Source organism: Arachis ipaensis, chromosome B06 (genome assembly GCF_000816755.2).
Source record: "Arachis ipaensis cultivar K30076 chromosome B06, Araip1.1, whole genome shotgun sequence".
Taxonomy (NCBI): Eukaryota; Viridiplantae; Streptophyta; class Magnoliopsida; order Fabales; family Fabaceae; genus Arachis; species Arachis ipaensis.
This window is the reverse complement of record NC_029790.2, coordinates 59,540,867-59,565,748: the sequence shown is the minus strand read 5'-3', so window position 1 is coordinate 59,565,748 and position 24,882 is coordinate 59,540,867. Positions and strand designations below refer to the sequence as shown.

Genomic DNA, 24,882 nt, shown 5'->3' with positions numbered 1-24,882 from the left:
TTAATATTTTAACTATTGTCGAAGATATCCAATACTCAGTCACTTCTTTCTATCTTTATTTTTATTTTTTTTAAAGTAGTATTTGCTAATGAAAAATGTATTTTCCTTATTTGAAATGGTTTATCTATTTATTCTTTTTTATTATGTTTTTTAAATTATATTTTTGTTTTTAGGAATTGGATCAAGAGAGAGAGATTCTATCGCCAAAAGATTTAGGAAGTATATCTTCTGGAACGAATAATAACAGAAGTGTAATTTTTTTATGATAGAAATTTGATGTATTAAGAGCTACATGTTGAGAGCTACATGTTAAATACATTTAGAATTAAAAAATCATATTTTATTTGATATTTTATTTGTATTGAAGTTATTACTTTAACCAACCGAAAACGCCACTCTGCCAAGGTAAAAATGGGGGTTCATAAATGCCGTTTTAACTAACCAAAAATGCTATTTTCACCCTGGAAATAACGGCAGTTTGAACCGCCATTTTAACCAACCCAAAAATGCCGTTTTATTTGGAAATAATGGTGGTTTGAACCGCCGTTTTAACCCATCCAAAAACCGCCATTTTAACTGAAGAAATTATGGCAATTTTTTGAAAACCGCTGTAATAACCAGAATGGCGCCTAGAATTACGTCGCTTTCTAAAATCGCCGTTCCTGGTAATAATGGCGATTCAAACCGCTGTAAATACCCAAAAAAAACTGCCGTTTTAATGAAAATTTTTTCTAATGACTATCTAAATACAACCTATCTACATGAATGCAACTACTTGGTCAAAATAAAGCAGTTTTCAAGAAAGCATATATGAACATAAAGGCTAAGGCAATAACAATCAAATCAAAATTCACAATTGAATTGAGGTATTGAAAAGAATTTACAACTTGCAAGATAAAAAATAATAACTGGTGGAAACATAGAATTGAGCAATCGAACCCTCACTAGATGTGTATCTACTCTAATCGCTCAAGTGTATAGGGTTGATTCACTCAATTCTCCTCTAATCATGCTTTCTAAGATTTATTTTTCATCTAACAATCAACAATTATTCAATGCATGCATAAAAATATCATGAGGACTTTTCCAAAGGATGTAATGGGGCTAGGGTCAACGTAAGATTGTATTTGCTTAAGTGAGCTTGAAATTTGAATCTTAGATTAACTTAAGCTCTCACCTAACCTACAACCTATTTAACTCTAATGCAAACCTAACTACCAATTCTTTACTTTTTCACACACTCATGCATTCGCTTTTTTATCACAACACATGCATTGGTTATTATTGAACTTTTCTTTGAGGCATTTTGTCCCTTTTTATTGCTTTCTTTCTTTTTCTTTTTCCTTCTTTTTTTCAATTTTTTTCAATAACATAATATATACAAAAAGATTAATGCATATGGTTTACATAATTAATACATGAGTGTATACCTAATTCCCAAGATTTTTAATGAAAACTCAAAATACATTTTTACCTCATCCAATATTTCCAAATTTTTCCACACTTGAATGATACACACTCTTACTAGCCTAAGCTAATCAATGATCTAAATTAAGGACATTTATTGTTCTTCGCTTTAAGGCTAGTAATGTGCTAAAATTAAGAACAAAAGGAGATTAAAATAGGCTCAAAATTGATTAACAAAGGAAGATAAAAGGGTAGGCTATTTGAGTAAGTGAGTTATTTGAAATGAAAGCCTCAATCATATAAATGCATTCATACACAAAATAATGGACATAAAGAATCAAACAAATCAAAGATTATAACCATAGAAAGAGAATAATACACACAACAAGCAAAATAGTGGTTATATGATGTAACCACATAATTAGGCTCAAAACTCACATGGTTGTGTGTTCTAGCTCAAAAACCATTCAAGCAAGTTCAATGAAAAATTTTTACTCAAATCAATTGGGGTGCCCTATAATAAATTCCTTGGAAAATTTAATTATTTTGACTAAGCTTATTATATGTATATGAAAAGAAATGCCATAAACTAAGAAAAATGCAACTAAAAATTCTAAATGACATAGTAATAATAGAAAAATTAAAATGGAAAAGTGTTGGGATCTTGGGATTAGAGATTTGTCACCCAAAAATGGCCGATCGGTCGGACGACATCCCCAAACTTAAAAGTTTGCACCGTCCTCGGTGGATTCAAAGATGAGCAAGGGGGATACGGCAACTTGACAGATTGCCACTTTCAGTTTGTGGATCAACCGGCTGCTGTCTGTTCTTTCTTCCGCTTCCCTTATTGCCTATGGTGAATATCCATGAAAAATAGAAAATAACACCGTACGAAGATTAAATGCAAAATCATGGAAGCATAGATTGTTGGAATGAGGTAAGAAGCACTAAAATAAAGTGAGTGAATCAATTTGTGACACGAAGGAAATAAGTGTGTGAATTCTAAGTTGGACGGTTTAGAACACACATACTAGCAAAGAAAGCTATATCGCAATTACACAAAAGAAGCATGCACTTCACTCATTCTAGTGTGTTTGAGATACTTTAAAAGAAACTTGTAGGTTAAGATAAATAAACAAGTAATAAAGAAGCACAAGGGCACTCAACAAGAATCAAGCAATTGTGAAAATGATAATAGAGAAAAGTTTGTTTGCAACACTTAATTGACATGAAGTGGGAAACATGGTTGCTATGTAATTTAGGAAAAAAAATATAAGATGAGATCAATCACATGGCCAGCATGGTCCACAAAGCTTAAAAAGCTAAAAAAATGTCACTAGGTGAGCTTACGATCTAATTTCACAATTCCTTAATCTCAATGCATGAACTAGGTGATGTAAATAAATATCAATCATAAACAAGCATCACCTAAAGAAATGCATCAACTACATACAATTTCCTAATAATGGATAGTGACTCCAAATTACATGGTGACTAGTTACAACATGCAATTTAGAAATCCAACAACATTCTTGAAGGCAATATCACAAGTACTTGGTAAGTACAAATGTCCAACATTTAAAATTTAATACCAATCAACAATTTACAACCTCAACAAAGAATTTGAACAATAAATTAGGGGTGGGCATGGTTTGGATTTTTAAAAATCCAAACTAGATCAACTTCAGAACCAATTTTGTGGTTCATGAAACCAAACTGAAACTGGATTGAAGAGAGAAACCGGTTCTAAACTGGTTTGAAAAAACAAAAACCTATTTTAAACCGATTTTAGAATTTAAATCCGTTTTTTACTTACAAACTGGTTTTAAATCTGGTTTTTAAATATCCAAATTTAAAATCCGATTTTTTTTTTGAAAATCCAGTTTTAAAACTAGCTTTTTGAACCAAAAATCTAATTTTAAAACTAGTTTTTTAAAATCCAATTTCCAAACCAGATTTTTTAACAAAACATCCACTTTTGAAACCATTTTTTAGAAAATCAATTTTCAAACCATAATTTTCTTAAAATTAAAATTAATACTAAATTCATTTTAAAGTGTATAGGTTCATTACAACTAGAATTTGGTTCTTTATCTAATGTAATAGTAGATAAAAACATATTCAAAATAACATTGTATATTGTAGAAAAATGTAATAATAGCATTACATTGCAGAAAAAAATGTACTAATGTGTAGACGATAATAGTGAAGCTCTGGAGTCTTTAATTTACCGGCAAAAACATACTCAAATTTGATTTTTGCTCAAGTCCCTCAATTTCAGCTAGAAAATACCTGAAATCACAAAAAAACACACAAACTCATAGTAAAATCCAGAAATGTGAATTTAACATAAAAACTAATAAAAACATCCCTAAAAGTAACTATATCCTACTAAAAACATACTAAAAACAATGCCAAAAAGCGTATAAATTATCCGCTAATCAAGTACTATTGTTTTTCTATTCAATTCAAGCCTATTTCTTCTGCAAGATATTCATTCGCACACAAGAACATGATGAATGTGATGATTATGTGACGCTCATCACCATTTTCACCTATGAACGCATGCCTAACAACCACTTCCGTTCTACATACAAACAAGCTTGAATGTGTATCTCTTGGGTTTCTAATCTAAGATTAAAACCTTCGTGGTATAGGCTAGAATTATTGGCAGCCATTCCTGAGATCGGGAAAGTCTAAACCTTGTCTGTGGTATTCCGAGTAGGATCTGGGAAGGGATGACTGTGACGAGCTTCAAACTCGCAAGTGTTGGGCGTAGTGACAGACGCAAAAGGATCAATGGATCCTATTCCAACATGATCTAGAACCGACAGATGATTAGCTGTGCGGTGACAACGTATTTGGACCATTTTCACTGAGAGAACGGGAAGTAGCCATTGACAACGGTGATGCCCAACATACATTTTGCCATGGAAAGGAGTATGAATGATTGAATGAAGACAGTAGGAAAGCAGAGATTCAAAAGGAGCAAAGCATCTCCATACGCTTATCTGAAATTCTCACCAATGAATTACATAAGTATTTCTATCTTTATCTTATTTTATTTATGATTTTAATTATCAAAACCTCATAACCATTTGAATCTGCCTGACTGAGATTTACAAGATGACCATAGCTTGCTTCAAGCCGACAATCTCCGTGGGATCGACCCTTACTCACACAAGGTTTATTATTTGGACGATCCAGTGCACTTGCTGGTTAGTTGTGCGAAGTTGTGAAGAAGAATTGAGATTATGATAGTGCGTACCAAGTTTTTGGTGCCATTGAGATCACAATTTCGTGCACCAAGTGTTTGGCGCCGTTGCCGGAGATTGTTCGAGTTTGGACAACTGACGGTTCATCTTGTTGCTCAGATTAGGTAATCTTATTTTTATTTTTATTTTCGAAAAAAATTCAAAAAAAATTTCTTATTTTATTTTTCAGAAGTTTTAAGAATGAATTCTAGAGTTTCGTGATGATCTATTGAAGTCTGGCTGGCTGTGAAGCCATGTCTAATCTTTTGGACCGAGGTTTTAACTTATCATCACAAGAGCTTGTTGACTTCTATCAATCTTGCTGTTGAATGTAATGATCTGCTAAAGCTTAGCTGGCCATTGGCCATGTCTAGTGTGTTGGACCGAAGCTTTCACTGAAAGCTTGGCTGGCTAGTAAACCATGTCTAATTCCTGGACCAGAGTTCTAGACTAACATTGCATGATTCTTGGAATTCTCATTAAGAATTTTGAATTCCTTATTTTCTTTTCCCAAATAATTTTCGAAAAATAAAAAAAATTAATAAAATCATAAAATCAAAAATAATTTTGTGTTTCTTATTTGAGTCTAGTGTCAAATTTTAAGTTTGGTGTCAATTGCATGTTTTAATTTTTCTTAAAAATTTTTTTGAAAATTCATGCATGGTGTTCTTCATAATCTTCAAGTTTTTCTTGATGATCTTCTTTGTTTGATCTTTAATTTTTCATGTTTTGTGTCTTTTCTTGTTTTTCATATGCATTTTCAATTTGTTAGTGTCTAAAGTTTGAAAATTTCTAAGTTTGGTGTCTTGCATGTTTTTTTTCCTTAAAAAATTTTCAAAAATAAGTTCTTGGTGTTCATCTTGACATTCAAAGTGTTCTTGGTATTCATCTTGACATTCAAAGTGTTCTTGCATGCATTAGTTGTTTTGATTCATGATTTTTATGTTTTGCTTCAAATTAATGTTTTTCTCTCTCATCGTTAAAAATTCAAAAAAATCAAAAAAATATATTTCCCTTATTTTCCTCATAAATTTTGAAATTTTGGATTCACTTAGTCAAAAAGTTTTAAAATTTAGTTGTTTCTTATGAGTCAAGTCAAATTTTCAATTTAAAAATCCTATCTTTCCAAAATTTTTTCAAAAATCAAATCTTTTTCAATTTTTTATATATTTTAAAAAATTGATTTTCAAAATCTTTTTCTTATTTTTTCATATTTTCAAAATTAATGCTAACAATTAATGTGATTGATTCAAAAATTTTAAGTTTGTTACTTGCCTAGTAAGAAAGGTTCAATCTTTAAATTTTAGAATTATATCTTTTTGTTTCTTGTTAGTCAAGTAATTAACCTTAATTTTAAAAATCAAATCTTTTTAAATTTCTTTTTCAAATATTTTTCAAAAAAATTTTCAATCATATCTTTTTCAAAACTTAACTTCAAAATCTTTCCTAACCTCTTATCTTTTCTAACTTCCCATCTTTTCAAATTTGATTTTCAAATCTTTTTCAATTAACTACTTGACTTTTTGGTTTGATTTTAAAAGTTTTCTATTTCAATCATATCTTTTTCAAAACCACCTAACTAATTTTCTCTCTCTAATTTTCGAAAACTCTTCCCCACTTTTTCAAAATTAATTTTAATTAACTAATTATTTTAAATTTTAATTTAATTTTATTTCTCTTTTTAATTTTCGAATTCTAACTAATAATTAAAATAAAAAACAAAAATATTTTCCTTTTATTCTTTTTAAATTCAAAATTCTCTTTCTCTCATCTCTTTCTATTTATTTATTTATCTACTAACACTCCTCTTCCACTCAAAATTCGAACCCCCTCCTCTTCACTGTGTTCGAATTTTTCTCTTCTCCTTCTTCTATTCTTCTCTTCTTCTACTCACATAAAGGAATCTCTATACTGTGACATAGAGAATTTCTCTTCTTTTCTGTTCTCTTCTTTTTCATATGAGCAGGAACAGGGATAAAGACATTCTTATTGAAGCAGATCCTGAACCTGAAAGGACTCTTAAGAGGAAACTAAGAGAATCTAAAGCACAACCCTCTGGAGAGGACCTGACAGAAATTTTTGAAAAAAAAGGAGACGTGGCCGAACCCAATAACAATGGTGGAGATGTAGGGAAGATGCTTGGTGACTTTATTGCACCCTCTTCTAACCTCTATGGAAGAAGCATCTCAATTCCTACAATTGGAGCAAACAACTTTGAGCTTAAGCGTCAATTAGTTTCTCTAATGCAGCAGAATTGCAAGTTTTATGGACTTCTAATGGAAGATCCTCATCAGTTTTTAGCTGAATTCTTGTAAATCTGTGACACTGTCAAGACCAATGGAGTTGATCCCGAGGTCTATAGGCTTATGCTTTTCCCTTTTGCTGTAAGAGACAGAGCTAGAACATAGTTGGATTCACAACCTAAGGATAGCCTGAACTCTTGGGATAAGCTGGTCAGTGCTTTTCTGGCCAAATTCTTTCCACCTCAATAGATGAGCAAGCTTAGAGTGGAAATCCAAACCTTCAGACAGAAGGAAGGAGAATCCCTCTATGAAGCTTGGGAAAGATATAAGAAACTGATCAAAAGGTGTCCTGTTGACATGCTTCCAGAATGGAGTATCATATGTATATTCTATGATGATCTGTCTGAGTTGTCAAAAATGTCATTGGACCATTCTGCAGGAGGATCCCTTCATCTGAAAACCCCTGTAGAAGCTCAGGAACTCATTGAAATAGTTGCAAATAACCAGTTCATGTACACCTCTGAGAGGAATCCTGTGAACAATGGGACACCTCAGAAGAAGGGAGTTCTTGAAATTGATACTCTGAATGCCATATTGGCTCAGAACAAAATATTGACTCAGCAAGTCAATATGATTTCTCAGAGTCTAAATGGATTGCAAGCTACATCCAACAGTACTAACGAAGCATCTTCTGAAGAAAAAGCTTATGATCCTGAGAACCCTGCAATGGCAGAGGTGAATTATATGGGAGAACCCTATGGAAACACCTATAATCCTTCATGGAGAAATCATCCAAATTTCTAATGGATGGATCAACAAAAGCCTCAACAAGGCTTCAATAATAATGGTGGAAGAAACAGATTTAGCAATAGCAAGCCTTTTCTATCATCTTCTTAGCAACAGACAGAGAATTCTGAATAGAGCTATTCTGGCCTGGCAACCATAGTCTCTGATCTATCCAAGACCACACTAAGTTTCATGAATGAAACAAGGTCCTCCATTAGAAATTTGGAGGCACAGGTAGGTCAGCTGAGTAAGAAGATTACTGAAACTCCTACCAGTACTCTCCCAAGTAATACAGAAGAAAATCCCAAGAGAGAGTGCAAGGCCATAACCATGACCAACATGGCCGAACCTGGAGAGCGTGAGGAGGACGTGAGTCCTAGTGAGAAACGCCTCATGGAACGTCCTCTGGACAGAAATGAGTTTCCCTTTGAGGAACCAAAGGAATCTGAGGCTCATACAGAGACCATAGAGATTCCATTGAACTTCCTTGTGCCATTCATGAGCTCTGATGAATATTGATGCCAAGGCATTTTGGCCAGTTTTACTGACCTTTTCTTTATTGTTTTAGGGTAGTTTCATGCATTTTCTTATTTAATAAGCAAGTTTTGGGTAGATAATCACTTACATCTTGATTCAAGCAAACATTATGAATTTCATGTGATTTTATGAGAATTATGCATGAATTGAATGACAAATTGGATAATGCATGTCTCATAACTTGGATTAGAGCTTTGATGCACTTTATTTGCTTGATTTCAGGACAAAGGAAGCAAGGAAGAGCCACATTAGCAGCCACGTTAATCTAATTAACGTGACCACTAACGTGGAATGGGAATAAACTTGCAACGTTAATGAGAAAAGTGATTGCCAATAACGCCTTCGAAACCATCATGGCCCACGTTAATTGCCAGGTTAACTACATCAACGTGGTAGTTAACGTGGAGAGAAAGGAAGCTCCAGCGTTAGTGGTAAAAGTGAATACCACTAACGCTCCAAATTAGCAATTAGCCACGTTAAGAGTCACGTTAACTTAGTTAACGTGAACTCTAACGTGGAAAGGAAGACCATGCCAACGTTAGTGACACTCACCTTTGTCACTAACGTTGGACTAAGCCCAATTGGCCACGTTAAGAGTCACGTTAACTACATTAACGTGAACACTAACATGGGAGGAGCAAGGAATCGCCAACGTTAGTGACACTCACCTTTGCCACGAACGTTGGACCAAGCCACTATGAGCCACATTAGTTGCCACGTTAATTGCATTAACGTGGAAGCTAACGTGGAGGAAAGAAATGATGAGCCAATGTTAGTGACACTCACCTTTGTCACTAATGTTGGAGATGGCAATCACCACGACGTTAGTGGCCACGTTAAGACAACTGACGTGGGGCACTAACGTGAGAAGGGGCGTTTGGAGCGTTAGTGACAAAGGTAAGTGTCACTAACGCTCTCGAGGCTAAGGCATGCCCATGTTAAGAGCCACGTTAGTTATACTAACGTGGACTCTAACGTGAGAAAAGGTGGGCTAAGAGCAACGTTATTGGCAAAGGTAAACGCTAATAACGCTTACGATAGACCAAGAGGCAACGTTAGTGGACAGGTTAGTGCCACTAACGTTGAAGTTAACGTGAACCATCTTGCGCTAGGAACGTTAGTGAAAAAGGTGATTGTCACTAATGTTCTCGAACCCACATTTTCACTTAACGTTAACGCCACTAACGTCCTAGCTAAAGTCCATTCCTACTTCACACTTTCTCTGCATGTAAAGCTGAGCCCATTGATGATTCCAAACTACTTCAACTCAAGATCCAAAGGCTCATATCCAAGACTTGAAGAGCCAACTAGAAGATCAGAAGAGTAGTACATATAGGAGTAGTTTTGAACTAGAAAAGAGCTTTTGGATTGAGAAAACCACTCTCTGTATAATTTTACTTTCTCTGCAACTTCTAGTTTTACTTTCAAAATGTATTTTCCATCTTTGCTTTCCATTCCCAGAGCTATAAACAACTAAACCCCTTCCATTGGGTTAGGGAGCTCTGTTGTAATTTGATGGATCAATAATAGTTTTCATTATTATTCTTCTTTCTTTTTCTCTTGATTTTACTAGAAAGCTTTCAATCTTCATCTAATTGGGTAGTTGTCTTCGAAAAGAAGCTATTCATACTTGGATCTCTTCGGAACCTTGGAAGACGAATGAAGAGATCATACTAGAAATGCTTTCTCATGTTGGACCAAATTGGGATTTGGATGGATATAGTGACATATAATCCTACCAACATTTTGATTTGGGAATACATGTGGTATAATCAGTGACCACACTTCATCTCTTCTCATGAGCAATTAGACCAAGGAATTGGCTATTGATCAAGATTTGAGAGATTGAATTACCAAGGAATTGGAATTCAATCACTTAAGATTGCCAAGGAGATCAATGAATGCATTGATTGAGGAAGAGATGAAAATGAATTTGATCCAGAGAATGCAACATCTCCTGAGCCCAATGAATTCCTCATTTCTGATCTTACCCATTCTCTTTATTTTCTCCCATTTACTTTTATGCTAAATTCCCCATTTTCCATTTAAGATTCTGCAATTTATTTTCTGTCATTTATATTCAGTTCTTTATTTCCAGCATTTACAATTTCTGCTATTTACTTTCCCGCCATTTAATTTTCTGCAACTCTCAAATCAACTTCTGCTTAGCTCAACTAGAACATTCCTCCGATTAAAGTTGCTTGACCAATCAATCCTTGTGGGATTCGACCTCACTCTATTGTGAGTTTTTACTTGACGACAATTCGGTATACATGCCGAGGGAAATTTGTTGAGAGACAAGTTTTTTCGTTATCAAGTTTATGGCGCCGTTGCCGGGGATTGATTTTGTATCAACAATGATTAAATTGGTTGATTACCTAGATTGAGCATTTTTCTTTTGTTTGATTTAATTTCATTTGAGTGATTTACTTTCAGTTGTAGTTATTTTCTTTCCTTTACCCATTACCCGTTTGTAGTGTTCTCTTATTTGTTACAATTCAGTTCACTAACCCACTAACTCTTTGATATATTACATCACTCATACTAACAGCATTTCTGACAAGAATACTTCCTGCATTTATCTCTTTCTTGCTTGTGCCTTGTTGGTTGTATGACAGGTAGAAGAAGCGGGGCTTCAACTTCCTTTAATTCTGAACCTGAGAGAACCTTCCTTAGACTAAGGAGGGAAGCAAGAGGAAAGAGAGTCGTTAGTGCTGAGGAAGAGGAGGAGTATTTTAAACCAAACATGGATGAGAATATGGAGAATCATCATGAAGAAGGGGCTCACAACCATGGTAGAGAAGGTCCAGTGCATCATGCTGGACAAGAAAGAAGAGTTCTAGGCTCTTACATCAATCCAAACCCAGGAAACTGTAGAAGCAGCATCCAAAAGCCAACCATACATGCCAATAACTTTGAACTAAAGCCACAGCTCATCACCCTTGTTCAAAACAACTGTTCATTTGGAGGAAGTGTCCAAGAAGATCCCAATCAACATCTAACCACCTTCCTGAGGATATGCGACACCGTGAAGTCTAATGGTGTTCATCCTGACACCTATAGACTACTTCTGTTTCCCTCCTCACTCAAGGACAAAGCATCTAAATGGCTGGAATCCTTCCCGAAGGAGAGTTTAACAACCTGGGAAGATGTGGTGAACAAATTCTTGGCGAAAGTCTATCCTCCTCAAAGGATCAACAGGTTGAGAGCTGAGGTACAAACCTTCAGGCAACAAGATGGTGAAACTCTCTATGAAGCATTGGAGAGGTTTAAGGACTTGACGAGAAGGTGCCCGCCAGATATGTTCAATGAATGGGTGCAGTTACACATTTTCTATGAAGGTCTTTCTTATGAATCAAAGAAGGCAGTAGACCACTAATCTGGGGGATCTCTGAACAAGAAGAAGACCATTGAAGAAGCCATAGATGTCATTGAGACTGTAGCTGAGAATGACTACTTCTATGCTTCTGAAAGAGGCAACACTGGAGGAGTGATGGAGCTGAACAACATGGATACATTGCTGGCCCAAAACAAGATGATCACCAAGCAGCTGGCTGACCTTACCAAGAAGATGGAAAGGAATCAAGTAGCTGCAATCACTACGTCATTAGCAGCTCAAGAAGGAGTGAATACAGAGGCAGAGGGTGATCAGGAACAAGCTAACTACCTTGGAAACTCACCTAGGCAAAACCATGATCCATACTCCAAAACTTACAATCCTGGTTGGAGGAACCATCCAAACTTTGGGTGGGGAAATCAACAAGATCAAGGCCAAGATCAGAGACGCCACAACCCCAACAACAATGCAGCTCACCAACATTCCACACAGAGATCATATCAGCACCCACCTAAAAATACCTCTCAACATCCATATCAAAACCAAAATGGCCATTCTCACCCCTCCAACTCCAACTCACCATCATCCGAAGATAGACTCTCAAGGATTGAGACCCTACTTGAAGGCATATGTAAGGAACTCCAAGAGAACAAGGTGTTCAAAGAGGAGGTTCGAGCAAATATCAAAAACCAGGAAGACACCATTAAGAGACTAGAATTTCAAGTGGGATACCTCTCTGAGAAGATTTCCAAACCTACTGACAGCTTCCCAAGTGACATAGAGAAAAACCCGAGAGGTGAAGCAAAGAAAGTAAGATGGGATGATTGCAAGATGGTCACTATAAGTGATAAGGGGACTGAGGAAGAGCTGAACAAACCCTTCGAACACTCTGGAGACACTTCAGCAGAGAAGCAAGAAGAGGGTCACCAAGAAACCAAAATTACACAAAAGGAGATGCTAAAACTCTATGCACCTTTTCCCCAAAGACTCAAGGGTGGTGTGGAAAAGAGAATATACTTAAAGTTCCTTGATATGGTTGCATCTCTCCATGTGAACATACTATTCATCAAGGCTCTCCAACAAATGCCCTCGTACATTAAGTATATGAAAGAGCTGCTGACCAGAAAAAGCTCACTCAAAGGAGTGCAAACAATAGTGATGAATAAGGATTGCAGTGCTCTCATTCAACCAGAGTTGCCTACAAAAAGGAAGGACCCAGGGAGTTTTCACATCCCCTGTGCCATAGGAGAAACAATGTTTGATAAAGGACTCTGTAACCTGGGAGCAAGCATCAACTTAATGCCTTTATTCCTTATAAAGAAGCTGCAGATCAATGAGCTAATGCCCACAGACGTAGCTATCAGGCTGGCTGACAAAACTCAAAAACAAGCAGTAGGAGTGGTTGAAAACGTGTTGGTAAAGGTTGGGAACTACTTCCTTCCCACAGACTTTGTCATATTGGAAATGGAAGAGAGTCACCTTCACCCAATCATATTGGAAAGACCATTCCTAGCTATAGCCAGAGCGCTCATAGATGTGGAGCGAGGAGAGCTAATACTGAGGATACATGACGAACAACTCGCATTCAATGTCTTCAAACCCTCACAAGAAGCAGATCAGGAAAGCAAGGAACCAAGGGGAGAAACAAGAATTGAAGCACAAGCTATACACCTGGGAATTCCTTTGGTTGCTGAGCAAAACAGTCAGGAGGTGTCACAGCTAAAAGAAAACCAAGAGGAGCCTAAACCACTAGAGTCATATGAGACCAGCAACAAAATTTCCTTGGAAAAAGAGGTCACAAAGAGCAGGGCAACAGTAAAAGAAACAAAGAAGAAGGCACCAAGGAGGTGGAGGAACAAGAAGATCCCTACAGAGGATTTCTCTCTAGGGGATAAAGTGATCTCAGCTTATTTCCCAGTTATCCCATCTCATCTCCCCACCATCCCATCTCAGCTACCTAAAGTTTTCACCATCAACAGAATTCTCTCCCTAGAACATGTGGAGATTCTTGATGAAGCCAATGGAGATAGATTTACTGCGAGGGGGAAGATTTGAAGCATTACCAACCACCCTGACAAAGTCAGAACGTTAAGCTAGTGACGCTAAAGAAGCGCTTCATGGGAGGCAACCCATGTTTTATATGCTTTTAAAGTAGTTAATAATGCAAGGCTCATGAATTCCAAATCAACTTTGACACATACTTGAATGAATCTTTTTATGCAGCACATAGTGAAGAACAAGTTTGGTGTTCAAGGAACACTAAGAGGACATAAAAATCATGTCACTCTTAGCACCTTGAACAAATCTTTTTACACCACAGTGCCACAAACTAAGTTTGGTGTCACCAATATTGCATACATGGACAGTTAATTAGTTAGTTGGTTTGTATTCATGAATAAGCACTTACCATTTAGAAACAAAAATTTTAAAATGTAGTTATTCTTTCCTTTTTAAATTTTTCCGCCACTATCCACAAATTTATTAATCACATTTTTTTATTGTGTAGGAGAATTGATGGGACAATTGAAGGAGGAAGTTTCGGCCACTTCAAAAGGAGGGAACTATACACATGTCTCAAAGGGGAATGCATTGGGAAATGTTGCCATGCAATATTGGAAGAAGAACACGCTTGGAAACTGAACCAACCCCATCATAAAAGTGATGATCCTTGTGCCCATCCCATGCTAAACCCCATCCGTTCATCATAGGCCTACACATTCAATCCACACCTTTCATTTACTCACCACTTCTCTATATAAGAGGTCCTTATTCCATACTCCCTCCACATTCCAATTTCCATTCTTTGTACTCCCCACTTTCGACACCCAACTCCTCTTACCCCATCAAAAACACTCTCACTCACTTCCTTCACTACACCTCATCTTAACCGGCCGAATTCCATCATTAACCAATAATTCTCAACACCTTCACATCTCAAAAGTCACTTATGGCATCATCAAGCTCTAAAAGAAGAAAGGGGAAGGAGCCTATGGAGCAACGCCCTTTCGATGAGAAGAAATTTAGAACCTTTCACCATGCATTGCAATTCGGGTGGATGGTTGATAAGGAGATCATATATGAGCTAGGCTTTCAAGTCAGAAAAATTGAGTGCCCCGAAATCAAAGAGAAGGTGGAAAAGAGAAGATGGGAGCTCCTTACTGATCCAGTCATAAAAGTGAATGCAACTCTTGTGAGAGAATTTTACGCAAATGCAGTCAGGTATGATAAGGCAGATGACTCCTATATAAGCTTTGTGAGAGGGGTGACCGTGGACTTCAGCCCCATAAGCATTATAAGGGCGTTAAAGCTACGAACCATACCATTTGCAGAAGAAAGCTATCACTCCAGAATAGATAGCAGCCCCAACCATGACCAGATTGTGCAAGATATTTCCGTGCAAGGAGCTGATTGGGTACGAAATCCTCAAGGAAAACCCAAGTTCATCAAGAGAGGAGACCTCACTCCTGAAGCAAAGGGGTGGTTTGAAATTGTAAGAAGATCCATCCTTCTTGCCGGGAATAACTCAGAGGTGAATCTTAAGAGAGCAACAATGGTGCAATATATACTTAAAGGAGGAGAGATCAAGGTTCATGAACTCATAGCCCAAGGTATTAGGAAGATGGCTGAGTATAGCGACTCTGGAGGAAGGTTAGGCTACCCCAGCACTATTTTCCGTCTGTGTGACAGGGCTGGGGTGGTGTTCAAGGATGAGAACCCCGAGTGGATAAAAGTAGGCATCCCAATTACTATTCGACGGATGCATACTGTTGCATCTCCCCTACCTCAACGAAAGCCAAGAAAGAGGCCAACCCAGTAAGTGGTAGAAGGACAAAACCTAGAGGAGCAAGCCCCTCTAGACATGCACCAACTACAGGAAGCCATCGATGGCTTATCCAGACAATACTTGGAAAATCAAGGGGTACAGAAAGAGCTTCAACTACAGTTGATGGACCGTCAAGAAGAATCACTCTCTAGATGGATGAATCAACAGGGGGAGTAATCAAAAGCAATTAATGGAGCAGCAGCTAGAACAAGGGAAACAATGGGGTGAATCCTTCTACAGGTTGGAGCAATGGCAGGATCAACAACAAGAAGCCATCCAAAAGCTAATCAACATCCAAGCACATCAAGGTGCACACATACATGAAATGCATCGGAAACAATTGGAATAGGCAGAACTCTTTGACGAATACAGAGCGTTCGTAGAGGGAGTTTACATGAACGAGACTGGATAACATGTGAACACTCAAGCCAGGCTCGGGTACTTAGTTGGACAACTGCCTATATTGCATCCGGGAATCACAAGATATGAAGAGGTGAAAGATAACTTAGCGCGAGAAGAAAGAGAGAGGGTAGAAAAGAGTCATGAATTAGTAAGAAAGGCACTTGAGGAGTGGAAAAAAGCCAGACTGCCGTGGATACAAGGAAACACAAGTGGATACAAGGAGGATAAACAAGAGGGAGAGCATGGACACCCCCATGAGTAAAAGGTGGTGGAGTTCCCTCTTTGTCCCATCTTTTTCAAGTTTTAAATAAGGAAAATCATGTATGAAATAGAACATGTTTCCATGGTAGTTTAGGATTTTAAATCCTGCCTTTAAGTTTTCATTGCTTAGGTCCATGCTTGCTAGTCTAATGTCACTACTGCATTCTCACCTTGCTTACTTGTATGCTTGTCCTTTAAGTCAAATAAAAAGAGATGTTATGAAAGACCAGAGTGATGTTCAAATTGTGGAGTAAGTTCTTAAGCTTGTGGTGTAGTAATTACTTAGCTAAGTTGGTTCACCAACAAGGTAGAAAGGCAACTATCTGTCCTGAATCATATGCTTGAAACACACCCCATGAGACTTGCTAAATAACAAGATCCTAATAAGAAAAGGGGAAAGAAAAATGAAATTTGAGAAATAAAGAAAAAGAGTAAGAAATAAGGCTAGGCACCAAGGGTTGAATCTTAAGGCATGTGTCTGTGGTGCTCCTGTGCAAAGGATATACTTGGATGAATAAGCTCTCAGGGGTGCCTTATCACTTGGTAACTTGGGTTAACTAACCTGGGATTATCAGTTGAAAGTCCACTATCAAGAGTAACCCTTGCTACAGAGCACTTAGTAACCCAAAGAGGTGCTGGACACCAGGGTCTCAAGAATAAAAATAACAAACCATGTGCCTGTGGTGTGAATGTATGGGGGAAAGAGACTTGAGGGAGTAAGTCCTTAGGGGTGTCTTAACACCTAGCACCTTGAACCAACTGGTTCGGGAGTGCTGGCTGAAAGCTTATATTAAAGAGTCGCCCCCTTACAGAGTACCTAGTCTAAAGAACACAATCAAACCCTGAAAAGACAAAGGGATCAATGAACAAAAGTCTCATAGGGTGCAATCAAGTGAGTATTCCAGGGCATGGTAAAGGTCTGAAAGCCAATGAAGGAATGAACCTAAGTTGCTATGCATGAAACTCCATAAAACCAAGAACATGACTTCCACAATAATGACTCATTTCTCTCGTCATTTCATTCATCATTCTCCTGTTTCAGTACTTGCTTAGGGACAAGCAAGCTTTAACTTTGGTGTTGTGATGCCAGGGCATTTTGGCCAGTTTCACTAACCTTTTCTTTACTGTTTTAGGGTAGTTTCATACATTTTCTTAGTTAATAAGCAAGTTTTGGGTAGATAATCACTTACATCTTGATTCAAGCAAAAATTATGAATTTTATGTGATTTTATGAGAATTATGCATGAATTAAATGACAAATTGGATAATGCATGTCTCATAACATGGATTAGAGCTTTGATGCACTTTATTTGCTTGATTTCAAGACAAAGGAAGAGCCACATTAGCAGCCACGTTAATCTAATTAACGTGACCACTAACGTGGAATGGGAATAAACTTGCAACATTAATGAGAAAAGTGATTGCCAATAACGCCTTCAAAACCATCATGGCCCACGTTAATTGCGACGTTAACTACATCAACGTGGTAGTTAACGTGGAGAGAAAAGGAGCTCCAGCATTAGTGGTAAAAGTGAATACCACTAACGCTCCAAATTGGCAATTAGCCATCTTAAGAGTCACATTAACTCAGTTAACGTGAACTCTAACGTGGAAAGGAAGACAAAGCCAACGTTAGTGACACTCACCTTTGTCACTAACGTTGGACTAAGCCCAATTGGCCACGTTAAGAGTCACGGTAACTAAGTTAACGTGAACTCTAACATGGGAGGAGCAAGGAATCGCCAATGTTAGTGACCCTCACCTTTGTCACTAACGTTGGACCAAGCCACTATGAGCCACGTTAGTTGCCACGTTAATTGCATTAACGTGGAAGCTAACGTGGAGGAAAGAAATGATGAGCCAACGTTAGTGACACTCACCTTTGTCACTAACGTTGGAGATGGCAATCACCACCACGTTAGCGGCCACATTAAGACAACTAACGTGGGGCACTAACGTGAGAAGGGGCGTTTGGAGTGTTAGTGACAAAGGTAAGTGTCACTAACGCTCTCGAGGCTAAGGCATGCCCACGTTATGAGACACGTTAGTTATACTAACGTGGACTCTAACGTGAGAAAAGGGGGGGCTAAGAGCAACGTTATTGGCAAAGGTAAATGCCAATAACGCTTGCGATGGACCAAGAGGGAACGTTAGTGGACACGTTAGTGCCACTAACGTTGAGGTTAACGTGAACCATCTTGGGCTAGGAACGTTAGTGAAAAAGGTGATTGTCACTAACGTTCTTGAACCCACATTTTCACTTAACGTTAACGCCACTAACATCCGAGCTAAAGTCCATGCCTACTTCACACTTTCTCTGCAAGTAAAGCTGAGCCCACTGAAGATTCCAAACTACTTCAACTCAAGATCCAAAGGCCCATATCCAAGACTTGAAGAGCCAACTAGAAGATCAGAAGAGTAGTACATATAGGAGTAGTTTTGAACTAGAAAAGAGCTTTTGGATTGAGAGAACCACTCTCTGTATAATTTTACTTTCTCTGCAACTTCTAGTTTTACTTTCAGAATGTATTTTCCATCTTTGCTTTCCATTTCCAGAGCTATGAACAACTAAACCCCTTCCATTGGGTTAGGGAGCTCTGTTGTAATTTGATGGACCAATAATAGTTTTCATTATTCTTCTTCTTTCTTTTTTCTTGATTTTACTAGAAAGCTTTCAATCTTCATCTAATTGGGTAGTTGTCTTGGAAAAGAAGCTATTCATACTTGGATCTCTTCAAAACCTTGGAAGAGGAATGAAAAGATCATGCTAGAAATGCTTTCTCATGTTGGACCAAATTTGGGTTTGGATGGATATAGTGACATATAATCCTACCAATATTTTGATTTGGGAATACATGTGGTATAATCAGTGACCACACTTCATCTCTTCTCATGAGAAATTAGACCAAGGAATTGGCTATTGATCAAGATTTGAGAGATTGAATTACCAAGGAATTGGAATTCAATCACTTAAGATTGCCAAGGAGATCAATGAATGCATTGATTGAGGAAGAGATGAAAATGAATTTGATCCGGAGAATGCAACATCTCCTGAGCCCAATGAATTTCCCATTTCTGATCTTACCCATTCTCCTTATTTTCTGCCATTTACTTTTATGCTGAATTCCCCATTTCTCATTTAAGATTCTGCAATTTATTTTCTGTCATTTATATTCAGTTCTTTATTTCTAGCATTTAAAATTTCTGCTATTTTCTTTCCCGCCATTTAATTTTCTGCAACTCTCAAATCAACTTCTGGTTAGCTCAACTAGAACATTCCTCCGATTAAAGTTGCTTGACCAATCAATCCTTGTGGGATTCGACGTCACTCTATTGTGAGTTTTTACTTGACGACAATTCGGTATACTTTCCGAGGGAAATTTGTTGAGAGATAAGTTTTCGTGCATCAAATATTTTTCCTCTGAAGAGGATGAAGACATCACTGAAGAGCAAGTTGCTAAATATCTAGGAGCAATCATGAAGTTGAATGCCAAGTTATTTGGTATTGAAATTTGGGAGGATGAATCCCCCTTGTTTACTAGTGAACTAAATGCATTAATGAGGCAGACATTACCTTAGAAGAAACTGGATCCCGAAAAATTCTTCATACCTTGTACCATAGGCACCATGACCTTTGAGAAGGCTCTATGTGACCTGGGGTCAGGGAAAAACCTCATGCCACTCTCTGTAATGGAGAAACTGGGAATCTTTGAGGTACAAGCTGCAAGAATCTCACTAGAGATGGCAGACAAATAAATGAAACAGGCTTATGGAATAGTAGAGGACGTGCTAGTGAAGGTTGAAGGCCTTTACATCCCTGCTGATTTCATAATCCTAGACACTGTGAAGGATGAGGATGAATCCATCATCCTTGGCAGACCCTTCTTGGCCACAGCAAAAGCTGTGATTGATGTTGACAGAGGAGAGTTGGTCCTTCAGTTGAATGAGGACTACCTTGTATTCAAGACTCAAAGTTCTCCTTCTGTAACCATGGAGAGGAAGCATGAAAAGCTTCTCTTAATACAGAGTCAAACAAAACCCCTACATTCAAACTCTAAGTTTGGTGTTGGGAGGCCACAACCAAACTCTAACTTTGGTGTTGAGAGGTCCCAACCTTGCTCTGATTATCAGTAAGGCTCCATGAGAGCCTACTGTCAAGCTATTGACATTAAAGAAGCACTTGTTGGGAGGCAACCCAATGTTATTTAATTATATCTATTTATTTTCCATTGCTATTTTATGTTTTCTTTAGGTTGATGATCATGTGAAGTCATAAAAACAACTGTAAAATCAAAAACAGAATGAAAAACAGCATTAAAAATAGCTCACCCTGGATGAATAGCTTACTGGCGTTTAAACGCCAGTAAGAAGCATCAGACTGGCGTTTAACGCCAGAAAGAAGCATCAAGCTAGCGTTAAACGCCAGAAACAAGCTATAGTCTAGCGTTTAATGCCAGAACAGAGCATCTAATTGGCGTTTAACGCCAAGAATGGGAGAAAAGCTGGCGTTAAACGCCAGAAACAAGCAGCAACCTGGCGTTTAACGCCAGAAATGCACTCTAAGGGCGTTTTGCACGCCTAAATGGAGCAGGGATGTTAAGTCCTTGACCCCTCAAGATCTGTGGACCCTACAGGATCCCCACCTACCCCACCTCTTCTTCTCTCCTCTTCACACCCTTTCATAACACTCTTCCCCAAAAACCCCACCTGCCTTTAAATTCAAAATCTATTTCCCTCCCAAACCCGACCCTAATACACAAAACCTAAGCCTCCCCCACCCCTATATAAACCACTCAACACTACTTCATTTTCACACATTACAAACACTTATTCTCCCTCTTAGCCGAATACACACTTCCCATCCATCTCCTCTATTTTCTTCTTCTTCTACAACTATTTTCCTTTTTTTTTGCTCGAAGAAGAGCAAACATTTTAATTTTGGTGTGGTAAAAGTGTTGCTTTTTGTTTTTCCATAACCATTAATGGCACCTAAGGCCAAAGAAACCTCAAGAAAGAGGAAAAGGAAGGCAATTGCTTCCACCTCTAAGTCATGGGAGATGGAGAGATTCATCTCAACGGTCCATCAAGACCACTTCTATGAAGTTGTCGCCAAGAAAAAGGTGATCTCTGAGGTCCCTTTTAAGCTCAAAAAGGGCGAATATCCGGAGATCTGACAAGAGATTAGAAGAAGAGGATGGGAAGTACTCTTCAATCCTATTCAACAAGTCGGAATCTTAATGGTTCAAGAGTTCTATGCAAACGCATGGATCACTAGGAACTATGATCAAAGTATGAACCCGAATCCAAAGAATTGGCTTACAATGGTTCGGGGGAAATACTTTGATTTCAGTCCGGAAAATGTAAGGTTGGCGTTCAACTTGCCAATGATAGAAGAAAACGCACGCCCCTACACTAGAAGGGTCAACTTTGATCAAAGGTTGGACCTAGTCTTCATGGACATATGTGAGGAAGGAGCTCAATGGAAAATTGACTCAAGAGGCAAGCCGGTTCAATTGAAAAGGCATGACCTTAAACCTATGGTTGGAGTTCATCCAACACTCTATCATTCCTACTAGCAACCAATCCGAAGTAACTGTGGATCGAGCCATCATGATCCATAGTATCATGATTGGGGAGGAAGTGGAAGTTCATGAGATTATACCTCAAGAACTCTACAAGGTGGCTGACAAGTCCTCCACTTTGGCAAGGTTAGCCTTCCCTCACCTCATTTGTCACCGCTGCAATTCGGCTAGGGTTGTCATAGATGAAAACATCCACATTGAAGAGGACAAGCCCATCACTAAAAAGAGAATAGAGCAAACTAGAGAGCCCACTCATGGACCTCAACAAGAACATGAGGAAATTCCTCATCATGAAATCCCTGAGATGCCTCAAGGGATGCACTTTCCCCCATAAAACTATTGGGAGCAAATCAACACCTTCCTAGGAGAATTAAGTTCCAACATGGGACAATTAAGGGTGGAGCACCAAGAGCATTCCATCCTCCTCCATGAAATTAGAGAAAATCAAGGAGCCATGAGGAGGAGCAACAAAGGCAAAGAATAGACATTGAGGAGCTAAAGCACTCCATAAGATCTTCAAGAGGAAGAACTAGCCACCATCACTAAGGTGTCTATGCTCTATGTTTATTTATGTTTGTGTCTTTATTACATGATCATTAGTGTTTAAGTGTTTATGTCTTAAAGCTATGAATGTCCTATGAATCCATCACCCTTCTTAAATGAAAAATGTTTTTAATTACAAAAGAACAAGAAGTACATGATTTCGAATTCATCCTTGAAATTAGTTTAATTATTTTGATATAGTGACAATACTTTTTGTTTTCTAAATGAATGCTTGAACAGTGTATATATCTTTTGAATTTGTTGTTTATGAATGTTAAAATTGTTGGCTCTTAAAAGAATGATGAAAAAGAAGAAATGTTATTGATAATCTAAAAAATCATAAAATTGATTCTTGAAGCAAGAAAAAGCAGTGAATAACAAGGCTTGCGGAAAAAAAAATATGGCAAAAAAAAAGAGAAGAAAGAAAAAGAAAAAGCAAGCAGAAAAAGCCAAGAGCTCTTTAAACCAAAAGGCAAGGGTAAAATAAAAAGGATCCAAGGCTTTGAGTATTAATGGACAGGAGGGCCCAAAGGAATAAAATCCTGGCCTAAACGGCTAAACCAAGCTGTCCCTAACCATGTGTTTGTGGCGTGAAGGTGTCAAGCCAAAAGCTTGAGACTGAGCGGTTAAAGTCGTGATCTAAAGCAAAAAGAGTGTGCTTAAGAACCCTGGACACCTCTAATTGGGGACTCTAGCAAAGCTGAGTCACAATCTGAAAAGGTTCACCCAGTTATGTATCTGTGGCATTTATGTATCCGGTGGTAATATTGGAAAACAAAGTGCTTAGGGCCACGGCCAAGACTCATAAATTAGCTGTGTTCAAGAATCAATATACTGAACTAGGAGAATCAATAACACTATCTAAATTTTGAGTTCCTATAGATGCCAATCATTCTGAACTTCAAAGGATAGAGTGAGATGCCAAAACTGTTCAGAGGCAAAAAGCTACTAGTCCCGCTCATCTAATTGGAGCTAAGTTTCATTAATACTTTGGAATTTATAGTATATTCTCTTCTTTTTATCCTACTTGATTTTCAGTTACTTGGGGACAAGCAACAATTTAAGTTTGGTATTGTGATGAGCGGATAATTTATACGCTTTTTGGCACTATTTTTGCATAGTTTTTAGTATGTTTTAATTACTTTTTAGTATATTTTTATTAATTTTTATTCAAAAATCACATTTTTGGACTTTATTATGAGTTTATGTGTTTTTTTGTGATTTCAGGTATTTTCTGGCTGAAATTGACGGACCTGAGCAAAAATCTTATTCAGAGGCTGAAACAGGACTGCAGATGTTGTTGGATTCTGACCTCCCTGCACTCGAAATGAATTTTCTGGAGCTCCAGAAACCCAATTGGCACGCTGTCAATTGCGTTGGAAAGTAGACATCCAGGGCCTTCCAGCAATATATAATAGTTCATACTTTGCCTGAGTTTTGATGATGCAAACTGGCGTTCAAATGCCAATTTCCTGCCCTATTCTGGAGTTAAACGCCAGAAACAGGTTGCAAATTAGAGTTAAACGCCAGAAACAGGTTACAACCTGGCGTTTACTTCCAAAAATAGTCTCTACACATGAAAGCTCAATGCTCAGCCCAAGCACACACCAAGTGGGCCCGGAAGTGAATTTTCTACATCATTTACTTATTTATGTAACCCTAGCTACTAGTTTAGTATAAAAACTACTTTTAGTGATTTATTTAAAGACCTTTGATCATTTTCGAGACTATTTTTGTATCACTTTTGATCATTGATCATGTTTAGGGGGCTGGCCATTCGGCCATGCCTGGGCCACTTTCACTTATGTAATTTTCAACGGTGGAGTTTTTACACCCCAAAGATTAAGGTGTGGAGCTCTGCTGTTCTTCATGAATTAATGCAAAGTACTATTGTTTTTCTATTCAATTCAAGCCTATTTCTTCACTAAGATATTCATTCGCACACAAGAATGATGCGTATTTTTGGAAAACGAAAAAAAATAAATTCCAAACACACAAAACTAACCGGCAAGAGCACCGGGTCGTATCAAGTAATAAAACTCACGGGAGTGAGATCGATCCCACAGGGATTGAAGGATTGAGCAATTTTAGTTTAGTGGTTGATTTAGTCAAGCGAATCAAGAATTGATTTGAGTGGTTTGTATACGACAGAAGCTAAATTGCATGAAATTAAAAGGGAGAAGGGTAGATTGCAGAAAATTAAAGAGCAAAGAAAGTAAATAAGCTGAATCTTAAAGAACATAGAAAATTAAACAAGATCCAAAGGTGAGAGTAAAACAGAAGTTCTTCAATTCTCCACCTAAGATCCTAAGCAAGAAAAGTAAAGAGTGCTCAACAAGAACCAGGAAGAAGAGAGATCAATTCTCGTCCCCAATTCTCTAGAATTCTAAGAAAACAATTCAAAAATGTAAAGTAAGTTCCCTACTGTAAGTGTTACGAAAATTCTCAAAGGAAGCTCTCCAAAAACTTAAATCCTAATCTATTTATACACTTTATTCAAATGGTCTTCAAGCCTTGAATTGGGCCTTTGTTCTTGATGGAATTGGGTTGATAAAGGCCTTGGTTGATTGCTCTTGGAGTTGGAGAAAGATCCATTGTGAACCGGGTTGAAAAACATAAAAGCTTGAGTAAATTGAGTAAAAAAAGTTTGAGGCAAACTTTTACTCAAACTTTTTACACCAGATGGCTTCACTTTGCTGCTACCAAC

The 24,882-nt window shown here is 37.6% G+C and overlaps 1 protein-coding gene across 1 annotated transcript in view; it reads left to right on the top strand.

Moving 5' to 3' along the window:
• The window catches only part of LOC110263338 (SHUGOSHIN 2-like), a 27,863-nt gene continuing 2,981 nt past the window's right edge, over positions 1-24,882 (top strand). The window contains exons 1-4 of the mRNA XM_021104510.1: positions 1-12; positions 236-240; positions 6,448-6,457; positions 15,826-15,832. The gene's annotated coding sequence lies outside the window, so the exon portion shown is untranslated. The remainder of the gene's footprint in view (positions 13-235; positions 241-6,447; positions 6,458-15,825; positions 15,833-24,882) is intronic.